This window comes from Hypanus sabinus, chromosome 24 (assembly GCF_030144855.1).
Source record: "Hypanus sabinus isolate sHypSab1 chromosome 24, sHypSab1.hap1, whole genome shotgun sequence".
NCBI lineage: Eukaryota > Metazoa > Chordata > Chondrichthyes > Myliobatiformes > Dasyatidae > Hypanus > Hypanus sabinus.
Genome location: NC_082729.1, coordinates 34,995,660 through 35,006,784, shown reverse-complemented (window position 1 = coordinate 35,006,784; position 11,125 = coordinate 34,995,660).

Genomic DNA, 11,125 nt, shown 5'->3' with positions numbered 1-11,125 from the left:
GACAGCGGCCGTATAAATAAGGCTGGGGGAAGGTGGGAAAGAGAAGGCTGATAAGTTCCAGGTGAAAAACCAACAAGACGAAGATCAAGGGGTGGGGGAGGGGAATCAGGGAGGGGATAGGCACGAAAGGTGAAATGTAAGGGAAAAACCCTATGTGTGGTAGCAGAAGGCAGAATCATGAGAGAGGTGATAGGCAACTGGAGGAGGAGGCAGTGAAACTGGGATGGGGGAGGGGACAGGTAGGGAATTATCGGAAGTTGGAGAATTCGATGTTCATACCAAGGGGCTGGAGACTACCCAGACGGTATATGAGGTGTTGCTCCTCCAACCTGACTTTGGCCTCATCATGGCAGTAGAGGCGGCCGTGTATGGGCATATCCGAATGGGAATGTGAAGCAGAGTTGAATTAGGTGGCAACCGGGAGATCCTGTCTGTTGTGGCGGACGGAGCGGAGGTGCTCGACGAAGCGGTCCCCCAATCTGCGTTGGGTCTCGCCGAAGTGGAGGAGGCCAAACCGGGAGCACCAGATGCAACAGATGATCTCAACAGACTGAGAAGTGATGTGTTGCCTCGCCTGGAAGGACTGTTTGCGGCTCTGAATGGTGGTAAGAGAGGAGGTGTAGGGGAAGGTGTAGTACTTACGCTTGCAGGGATAAGTGCCAGGTGGAAGATATGTGGGGAGAGACGTGTGGACCAGGCAGTCGCGGAGGGGACGATCCTTGCGAGAAGCGGAGAGGGTAGACAGGGAAATATGTGTTTGGTGGTGGGGTCCTGTTGAAGCTGGCGGAAGGTGCAGAGGATAATATGCTGGATACGGAGGATGGTGGGGTAGTCGGTGAGGACAAGGGGAACTCGGTCCTCTTTGTGTTGACAGGAGGATGGGGTGAGGGCCGAATGGCGGGAAATGGAGGAGATGCGGTTGAGGGCATCATTGATAATGGTAGAAGGGGAACCACGTGTTGCTTTGACCACAGCATTTGCTGTGTGCTTTGAATTTTTTATCTTGTTATTTCCTGCTCTCGTTGTATTTGTGTTTTGAGTTTGTTGTCATCTGCACACTGGATGATTTCCATTGATCTTGTTACAGTTACTACTCTGTAGCTTTGCTGAACATGGCAGCAGGAAAATGAATCTCAGGCTGACGTATACATGCGCTAATAACAATATCTACTTTTAACTTTTTTTTGAATGTTGCAATCGAATTTGAATGAGAGTCTACCATTCTGATACAAGAATACATGGTTTACAAATATGGCTATCATGCCAGGAACATGCTGAATCCTATCTATCCATCTCTGTCTCTCTCTCCCTCCCTCCCCCCCCCTCTCTCTCTCTCTCTCTCTCTCTCTCTCTCTGTCTCTCTCTCTGTCTCTCCATCTAATTACTTATTTCTTTAATTCTTTTACCTACGTATTTGCTTATCTATTTAGTATTTGCACAATGGTTCTTTTTCAGTCGTTGTTACTGTGCAGTTTTGCCTTGGTAAAGTTGTTTTTCATTGCATTTACTTTGGACTTCTGCATGTAAATGAATCTCCAGGTTGTCTGTAGGTACTTTGAATATAAAGCAACTGTGAACTTTACAATTTGCCTGGGTGGTGTTACTGAGGTTTCCCCGTTTACTTACAGGTCTGTCATACGCCTCTGAATATGCGCCATTCTTACACCTGACCAAATTCAAGACAGCGTTAACATTCACCCGTTGTGTATCTTCCCTGATGTGTTTGAGTTCCTTAACTCTTATTGACTGCACCAGCTGCTGATCCGGCATTATTAAACTGGCACTGAGTTCTCCCAGTGCTCTTACACATGTGCTTCAGATTTCTGAAGTCGGCATTAACTTAGTCTGTGTGCAGGCGTATTTTTGCCTCCCCCGTTTCTGCCGACTGGCTGAACGTCATAAGAACATAAAGATGCGGATCCCGAGGATATTCAGCCCATCGTCTGTCGCCATCCATTCATATCCGATTTGTTATCCAACTCCATTCTCCTGCCTTCTGCCCTTAATCTTTGACACACTAATTGATCAAAAACCGATCAACCTCTGCTTTAATGACTTGGTTCCACAGCGGTCTGTGGCAATAAACGATTAAAGTATGAGTAGAGCCTAATGGCTCTGGGCCTGTATCCTCTGGAGGTTTGAAGAATGTTGCCGGAGAAAGATCTGACTGAAACCTATCGAATATTGAAAGGCCTACATTGAGTTGAAATGGAGAGGATATTACCCACAGTTGAGGAGTCGAAGACCAGCGGGCACTAAATGAGAATTGCATTTTGTCCATTTTGGGTAGAGATGCAGAGAATATCTCTGTGGAATTAAGTGCCTCAGACGGCTGTGGAGAAAAAGTCACAAGGTGCATTTTAAGTGGAGTGATATGTTCCTGACTTCCATGGGCGTCAACGGTTTCGAGAGGAAGGCAGGAGAACGGGGTGTTGAGCGATGATAAATCAGTCAGGATGGAAAGTCAGAACAGATTCAATGGGCTGAATGGCCTAATTATGTTTCTCTGACATCTAGTCATATGTCACATGCTTGGCTTATCGGGTATTTGTATTATCGAGTAGGTCTGTAGGTGTACCTAATAAAGCCGCCACTGTCTGTATGTATACTATATATTTACATATATGTGTATATATACACGCATAACATATATAATATATATTTAATATACAAATATGGTTTGTATAAACAAATCATATTACATATCATATTGGTGTCTTCGGCATGACAAGGTCGGAAAGTGAATAGCAATTTTTGAATATTGCAGATTAAGATTTAGAAGTGCAAACACCACGTTCCCCCCTCCACCACCCCTTCTCACACCCAACACAGCCTCATAGTAACGCAAGAAGAACAGCATGGATTTTCGAATTCACGAGGTCTCTTTAACGGGGTTGTTACCAAATCTGTTCGGTCGTTAGCTGTTAGTTATGGTAATTGTGACGTCAGCCATTATGCTTGTTCACTGACTGTATTTTAAATCAACGTCATTCCCCATGATTGAATTGTAAACAGCACGAGCTATTTAACTGACTTTCGCGGTTGAGCGTCAAGTATATTCAGGACTCCTTCCGAAATCGACAACAGAGCGATTGATTCGCGGAACTGGTCACGGAAAATGCACGCCCCTCCTAGAGGCCTGGTGTACGCAATTTACTACACGGCTCTTGCAGTGATCGCGGTTCCAGGTAAAACATTTCTTACTATTTTAACGTTTTGAGTCTTACGCTCCAAGCTCTTGTGACCTTTATGAATTGAATATCTGCCACGTGATTAGCTGAGCAGATATTTGTATCAAAGAGCAAGTCTACAGCTGTACCTAATAAAGCGGCCACTGAGTGCTTTCATACATTATATGCTTTAAACGAGTACATATAATATTTATTACATATACAGTACCGTGAAAAAGTCTTCGGCACATAGTCTATAGGGTGCCTAAAGTTTTTTGTAGAGTACTGTATCTACGAAATGGAGCTAGAAACGTGCGCTAACTATATATATATGTTGCTCAGACGGTTAGACCGAGCTGTTTATAATCTATAGACATGGCTTATACATCAAGTCATATGAATTCATACCACTATGTTCGTCATGACAAGGTCGATAGGAACGGCGTAACAATGTATAGAGGGTAATATGACTGCATTAGATTTAGGCATTTATCTTGACACACTAAACATGCAGCAGCTATCTGGCAAATAATAGAACAATTTAAATGTTGAGAATACGCCACAGGTCTTTACCACTGTATTAATGATCTAATTTTTAACTCTTTATGCACTGATTTCGCCTTATTTAGTACTTTTACTGACATTTTCTGAAGTGGGTTAACTCTGGAAATCATATTATCTACATTAAGTAGGAAAAGAGAATTTACACTTGTCATAGAGTTCGGGTATAACCAAAGGTTATTTGCGTTTCTGTCGCCTTCCGGTCAGCTTGACCCGGTCCATCCATTCTCACCTGTACCTTTTCAGTACCAAGGCGTTTCGTCTGCAGATCTGATGCCCACTGGATATGATTTTTGTTCTTCTGGAGACTATTGTGTGTGAAAATTCTTGAAGAACGTCAGTTTCTGAGATACTCTAACCAACTCGCGTGGTACCAACAATTATTCCACTGTCATGATCCTTCAGATCACGTGGATTCCCTATTCTGATATTTGGTCTGATCAAGAGTTGAACCTCCTGAACAGCGATGCCTTTTTTTTTACTGTGATAATCTCTACCAGTAACCGAGCGTTCCCTTGACCTCATGTTGTAAACACCGCCACTTGCCATGTCTACATGTTTTAATGCATTGAGTTGCTTGCACGTGATTAGCTGATCAGGCGTGTACTTGTGCAGTTGTACTTAATAATGTGGACTCAGAGTATATTTAATAGCCGTGCATTAATTAATCAACCCACTTCCACTCTGCGTGTGTTCTATCACTAATCTGCAACTGATTCCCCCACAGTTAATATAGTGGCCATTGTGATCCTGTCCCGAGGAAACTGCGGCCTGTCCAGATGTATCAGCAGGTACCTCGTGTCTATGGCGGCGACAGATCTTCTGGTAATTATCACGGCCGTGATATTAAACCGGATTCCGGCTATTTACTTTCCCGGTAGTTTCCTATCCATCACACCCGTGTGCAGTTTGAGCATTGCGTTAATTAACGCCGCCACGGACAGTTCGGTTTGGTTAACGGTGACGTTCACCTTTGACCGATATGTCGCCATCTGCTGGCAGAAACTCAAAGCAAATTATTGCACCCACCGAACCGCTGGAATTGTCGTCTCTATCGTCTGCACTTTGGGCTGTGTGATCAACATTCCCTGGTACTTTTTGCACGAACCAATGTACGTCATTGACAACGTACCCTGGTATTGCAAACAGAAGGACGTTCGTTATTCTTTTATCCTCTGGACAATATTTGATTGGGCCGATCGCATTCTGACTCCTTTGCTCCCGTTCCTGCTCATTCTCTCGTTCAACGCTCTGACTGTCAGACACATTCTAGTAGCCAGTCGGGCCCGTAAGAGACTCCGTAGTTGCCCCACCGGAGAGAAGCAGATCGATGCGGAGATCGAAAACCGTAGAAAGTCCATTCTCTTGCTATTTGCAATCTCGGGATGTTTCATCCTTCTCTGGATTCCATATGTTATCCACTTCTTCGTTCAACGATTTCAAGTTGGTTATACAATTAATGGCTACAACGATCCCAGATTCATCCTGATGGAAATTGCCAATATGCTTCAGATGTTGAGTTGCTGCACAAACACGTTTATCTATGCAGTGACTCAAAACAAATTCCGGAAAGAGTTGAAGGTGCTGATGATATGTATTCGGAACATTTGATTTTCTATGGCGAAGTCTCAAAAGTCGCAGGTTCCTGAGAAAAGAAAATAAATGCCTCAAATGTGCAAACCCACTCCGTTTGAACAAAATACAAATTTGCTCCATACTTTAGGCGGAATTTTAATTGCAATTTAGTCCGTCCTTATTTAGCGAAAATAATGACTTAAGAGTCTGTTTTTACATATTGTTTAAAAATTAGGCACCAATGTCCTCCCACAATTCCCTCTCTCCACTTTCCACAGTGATCACTCTCTCCATGATTTCCTTGTCCATTTGTCACTCCCCTCCGATCTCCCTTCGGGCAGGTATTTCTACGAGAGAACGAAATGCCACACATGCCCATTCACATCCTCCCTTTTCACCATTCAGGTCCAGAAACCGTCCTTCCAGTTGTTTTTAACACTTCACCGGTGAGTCTGTCAGGATCGTCTGCTGTATCCAAGGCTCCTGCTGCGACTTCCGATATATCGGTGGGATCCCACGTAGAGTGGGATGCCCTTCACTCAATCTGGTACAAACAGGATTTCCCGCTGGCCAAACATTTTAAGCCCCGTCCCCATTCCCATTCCAAAATTTGGATTAATGACCTCCTCTACTGTCACGATGTGCCCATTCTGAAGACGGAGAACGATTGCCTCATATTCTGCATGGATAGCTTCCAGCCTGAAGGTATATACAAGGATTTCTCGAACTTCCGATAACCTCTTTCCCTCCCCTTCTCTTCCCCCATTTCTCTATATAATCTGCTCTTATCACTTCTCGTTTCCTCAAATTCCTATCACTTCCCTCTGGTGCCCTTTATCCTTGACTTTTCCCCATGGTGTACTCCCTTCTCCTATCAGATTCCTTCTTTCGCTGCCTTCTAACTTTGCACCTGTCGCCTCTCAGCTTCTTACTTCATCGCCTTCCCCCATTCACTCACCTTCTCTCTCACCTGAGTTGACGGATCACTTTCGAGTTTCTCTCCTTTCCCTGCCCCGCCTTATTATTTTGGAGTCTTCGCCCTTTTTTTCCAGTCCTGAGGAAAGGCAAAAATTTATTCCCTTCCATAGATGCTTCCTGACCTACTGTGTTTCTGCATTTTGTGTGTTTGGCTCAAACTTGCCACCGTCTAAAGAAACCTTGTATTCCTGAACTATCGGTTCCTGTTCGACACCAATAAGGTATCTCACACAAGTGTTTTCGATCGCAGAATAACAAAACAGCGCACTAAATGCAATTTCACAATGATCATAGGGCCTTTTGCATGATTCCAGTTTGGACATGCATATTGAGAAGGTTATTAAATGTCAGCAGGCTTTTCTTCATAAAGCCACCTCCTTTAAAACTCAGACCTAATACTCTAGTTCGACAATTCCAAACTGGGGAAAAGTATCAGAGTCTCCACACAAGCTAAGCATAGACCCATAGAGTAGTTGATATAAGCAGCGCACAAACAGACCACTGTTTCCTGCAATAATATAACGCACAGTCCTCTGCAAACATGTTTGGCACATATATGTTGCTCGGGTGCTCGATACTTCTGCACACTAGTGTATTTGTCAATGTGGTCTCTACTTAGAATTTAATGATAATGGAGAGGTTTCACCCCCCCCCCCATTTTATGGGATACTCTAAAGGCGGTCTTAAGGGGGAAAATTATAGCGATATCTTCATAAAAGAAAAAAAGGAATAAAACATTAGAAGAATTACAAAATAGGCTGAAGGAACTAGAGAGAAAAACGCAAATTGAATTTTGCACAGGATACATTAGGGGAAATTAAAGGAATAAGGAATGAAATAAATAATTTGGCAACGCAAGAAATTAGGTAAAACTTAATGTTTCTGAAACATACATTATGAAAGTGGACCAAAATCTATGAAAATTATGGCGTGGAAACCGAAAAAAAAATAGCAGAAAACACAATTCATAGAATTAGGGACCCAAGAACGAAAATGATAAAAAATGAGTAAAATTCAAGAAACTTTTGAAGTGTTTCACAAAACGCTATATTCCAAAGTTCCAGGGGGAAGCATAGCCCAAATTGACAGCTTCTCGAATTTTCTAGAGTTACCCACTTTAAGCGAAGAACAAAATGGAAGAATGACTGCTGTAATAACTGAAGTTGAATTAAAAGCTGCAATTAGTAGGCTTAAATCAAGCAAGTCACCAGGATCAGATGGGTATACGGCAGAGTGGTACAAATAATTTAAAATGAGTTAATTCCTGTTTTACTCCGCACACTGAACTGGGCTCTAAAAAAGGCACAAATGCCACCAGTTGGAAGGAAGCGATAATCTCAGCTATACCGAAAGAAGGCAAGGATAAAATGGATTACGGGTCATTTAGACCAATATCCGTTCTTAATGTAGATTATAGGTTATTTACCTCCATCATGGCCAAAAGATTAGAGGAGCTTCTACCCATACTGATACGTAATGATCAGACAGGTTTTATGCGACAACGCCAGACTCAATACAATATAAAGACACTTCACATTATGGATCATATACAAAAAAAATCGAAGCAATAGTGATAAGCGTGGACGCTGAAAAAGCATTAGATTCGGTTAATTGGAATTTTCTTTTACATATATTTGGTTTCCAAGACACAATTATTAAAACTATACAGGCACTATATGACAATCCTACTGCTGGGATTAAAATCAATGGATATTTATCAAATAGTTTTACCCTAGAAAGGGGCACGAGACAGGGTTGTGCATGGTCACCACTACTCTTCGCGTTATATCTGGAACCATTAGCTCAATACATCAGACAAAATGAAGATATCAGGGGAATTACTATTAAAAGGACAGAACATAAATTGTCTGGTTATGCGGATGACATTTTGATCTGTCCAGGACAACTAACATACCTTCACCTAAATTGATGCAATCCTTTGAACAATATAGTCAATTATCAGGATACAAGATCAACGTAGATTAAACCCAATTACTTTCATATTACTATAGCCCACCAAGAGAAATTGAAAGTCGATACCCCCGGGCATGGCACACAGGGTCTTTCAAATATTTGGGCATCATCATTTCAAAAGACTTGGCAAAATTATCAACCTTTATATAAAAAAATAAGGAAGATGTGGCAAGACGGAGCCTGATTCCTTTTTTCAGTCTCAGTTCAGGGATTGAGTCTATTAAAATGAATATACTGTCCAGACTGTTATATCTCTTTCAGACCCTATCAATAGAGATTAATCAAAATCAATTCAATGAATGGAACAAGAAGCTATCAAGGTATATTTGGCAGGATAAAAGGACTAGAGTTCGTCTCAAAACTTTGCAATTAGCAACGGAAAAGGGGAGATGGGGCTTGCCTTCTCTTAAGGGTTATTATTTTGCAGCACAGTTGAGAGCTGTGATATGTTGGTGCAACCCATAATATGACGCTCAAAGTAAAAAACTTTGAGGAGCTGGTACTTCCCATCCCCATACAAGCAATTTTGGCTGTTAACAACCTGCAAATGTACATAAATACTATTGATAATCCATGGGTGAAATTGACTCTTAAAATGAGGAAAACTACTATAACAGAATATAATCTAGATGGAGATATTGCAGTTCTTAAATGGTGTGCATATGACTCTGATTTTACACCAAATAAATTGGATGCTAGATTTAAGGACTGGACAGCTAAAGGAATAACAGTTCTTTGCAACATAATGAAAGAAGGAACACTGTTCAGTTTTGAAATGCTTAAAGAGAAACACTTATTAGGAAAACAAGATTTTTATCGGTATTCACAGATGCGGCAGTATGTTAATAAGACGCTTAAAATGTAACCAAGGCAAATACATGCTTAATAGAACTCTTTAGAAAAGCATATAATTCAGATAATGGTAGTAGAATCATTTCAAGCATGTATAAGGTGTCTAATCGGAAAACACATTCGACTTCATACATTAAAACAAAATGGGAGGAGGGTTAATTATATCTGAGGAGGAATGGACAACAATATGGAGATATCAATGGAAGTGTACCAATTCACAGAAATGGAGGGAGTTTGGATTGAAAAACTTGATAAGATATTTTATTACACCCTCTCAGAAATCCTATTATGATGGTAACCTTCCTGGTTGCTGGAGAAATTGTGGAAATCAAAATGCAAATCATTAATCATATTTTTATGGGACTGCCCTGCTGTCAAGAACTATTGGAGGGGGATACACAATACCCTACAAGACATCTTTAAATACGAAATACCCTTGGAGAGTAAGACCATATATTTTGGATATATACCTCAAGAATGGTTGAAAAGATATGAATATTTAATGAATATACTGTTGGTGGCTGGTAAAAAGACTCTTACAAGGAAATGGTTATCACAGGAGAGCCCGACTTTAAATACATGGATGGAAATTACAATGGACATTTACAAAATGGAGAAGATAACAGCATCTATTAATCATAAGCTGGAACAATCTGATTCATACTGGGAAAAATAGTTTATCTACATAATGCCTCATAGGCCCGATTTTATTTTCACAAATCAATGAATCTGTTGTAAAAAAAAAAGATTACTCCCTACTTGTACATAGTTCTTTCCTTTTGCTTGTTTTTTTCTTGCCACTCTTTTCTATAAGTGCTTACCCCAGATAAATACTTTGTGGAGATTTTGTGATATATATGATTATATGATATATCTGTACAATGTCTGAAATACATCTTATGGAAATGTTTGTTTGATGAACTTCAATAAAAAAATAAATTACAAAAAAAAGATTGTGTTTGGTGATGCATCTGTTACTGTTGCTGATGATAGCTAAAGGTAAGAAATGTCGAAAAAGCTCCGAAGCCAGTGAGGACTTGAAATATCACGAGGAGGTTTTCTTCTTATCTGCAGCCAGGCCTGCCAGCCAGACTTTCCGTGTGTAGTTTTTTTCCGTAAGGAAAGGTGAGACTCCTCATTTAGAAGACGGACAACGTGTCCATTGGTTGTTGTATCCCGTTCTGTAAGATAACTTGCCCTCACAAACCAAAAACCCCGGGACAATCCTAGGCAACAAGAATAAAAGGGACAACAGTCCTGTGGGGGAAAAATGAGCAAGATGGGCCAGGAAACAGTCTCATTTGATGTCTAATTCTCGGTGTTAGATATGCTCCATTGGGTTTTTCGAAGTAGCAGCATTATCCCAAATCGCATCCCAGTCCAAGTCTTTTCACAATTCAGATGTGTCCCTATCACAGGTTTTCATTCCTTATGAGGGCAGATATTTCTGGGATTTTAATGTATTCTAGATATAGGGCACTATCTGTTGTGGAACACTCTGTATCCAACTTAAAATAGGTAAAATTGGTAAATAGCAACTTGTATGGAAAAAAAAGCGGGTGGTCCTTCTTCCAAAAGCTGATGATAAGGCAAACTTAAAAAACTATTAAAAACTGGCATCCTATCAGTAATGGTCATTTCGTTTGAAACTCTATATCTCTATATTTACTTATTCTCTACCTCTCTATCTATCTGTCTATCTATCTATCTATCTATCTATCTATCTATCTATCTATCTATCTATCTATCTATCTACGATCTAACTTTATTTACCTATTTGTTTATCTATGGAACGATCTTTTCGTTTATGTATGTAAGTATTCATTCATTTATTTCCTCGAACAGCGTGAAGGAAGTTTTTCAAATCTTTCGAGCTCTCCGCCCCGGCAACTCTGGACAACCGCGATTTAAGTCTCAGCTGATCACGGGGCATTTCACACTGTCCTATTAATCTACCCGGTACGTCTTTCAACTATGGGAGAATCCCAGAGTAACAGGGGTAACCTCAAATCTTG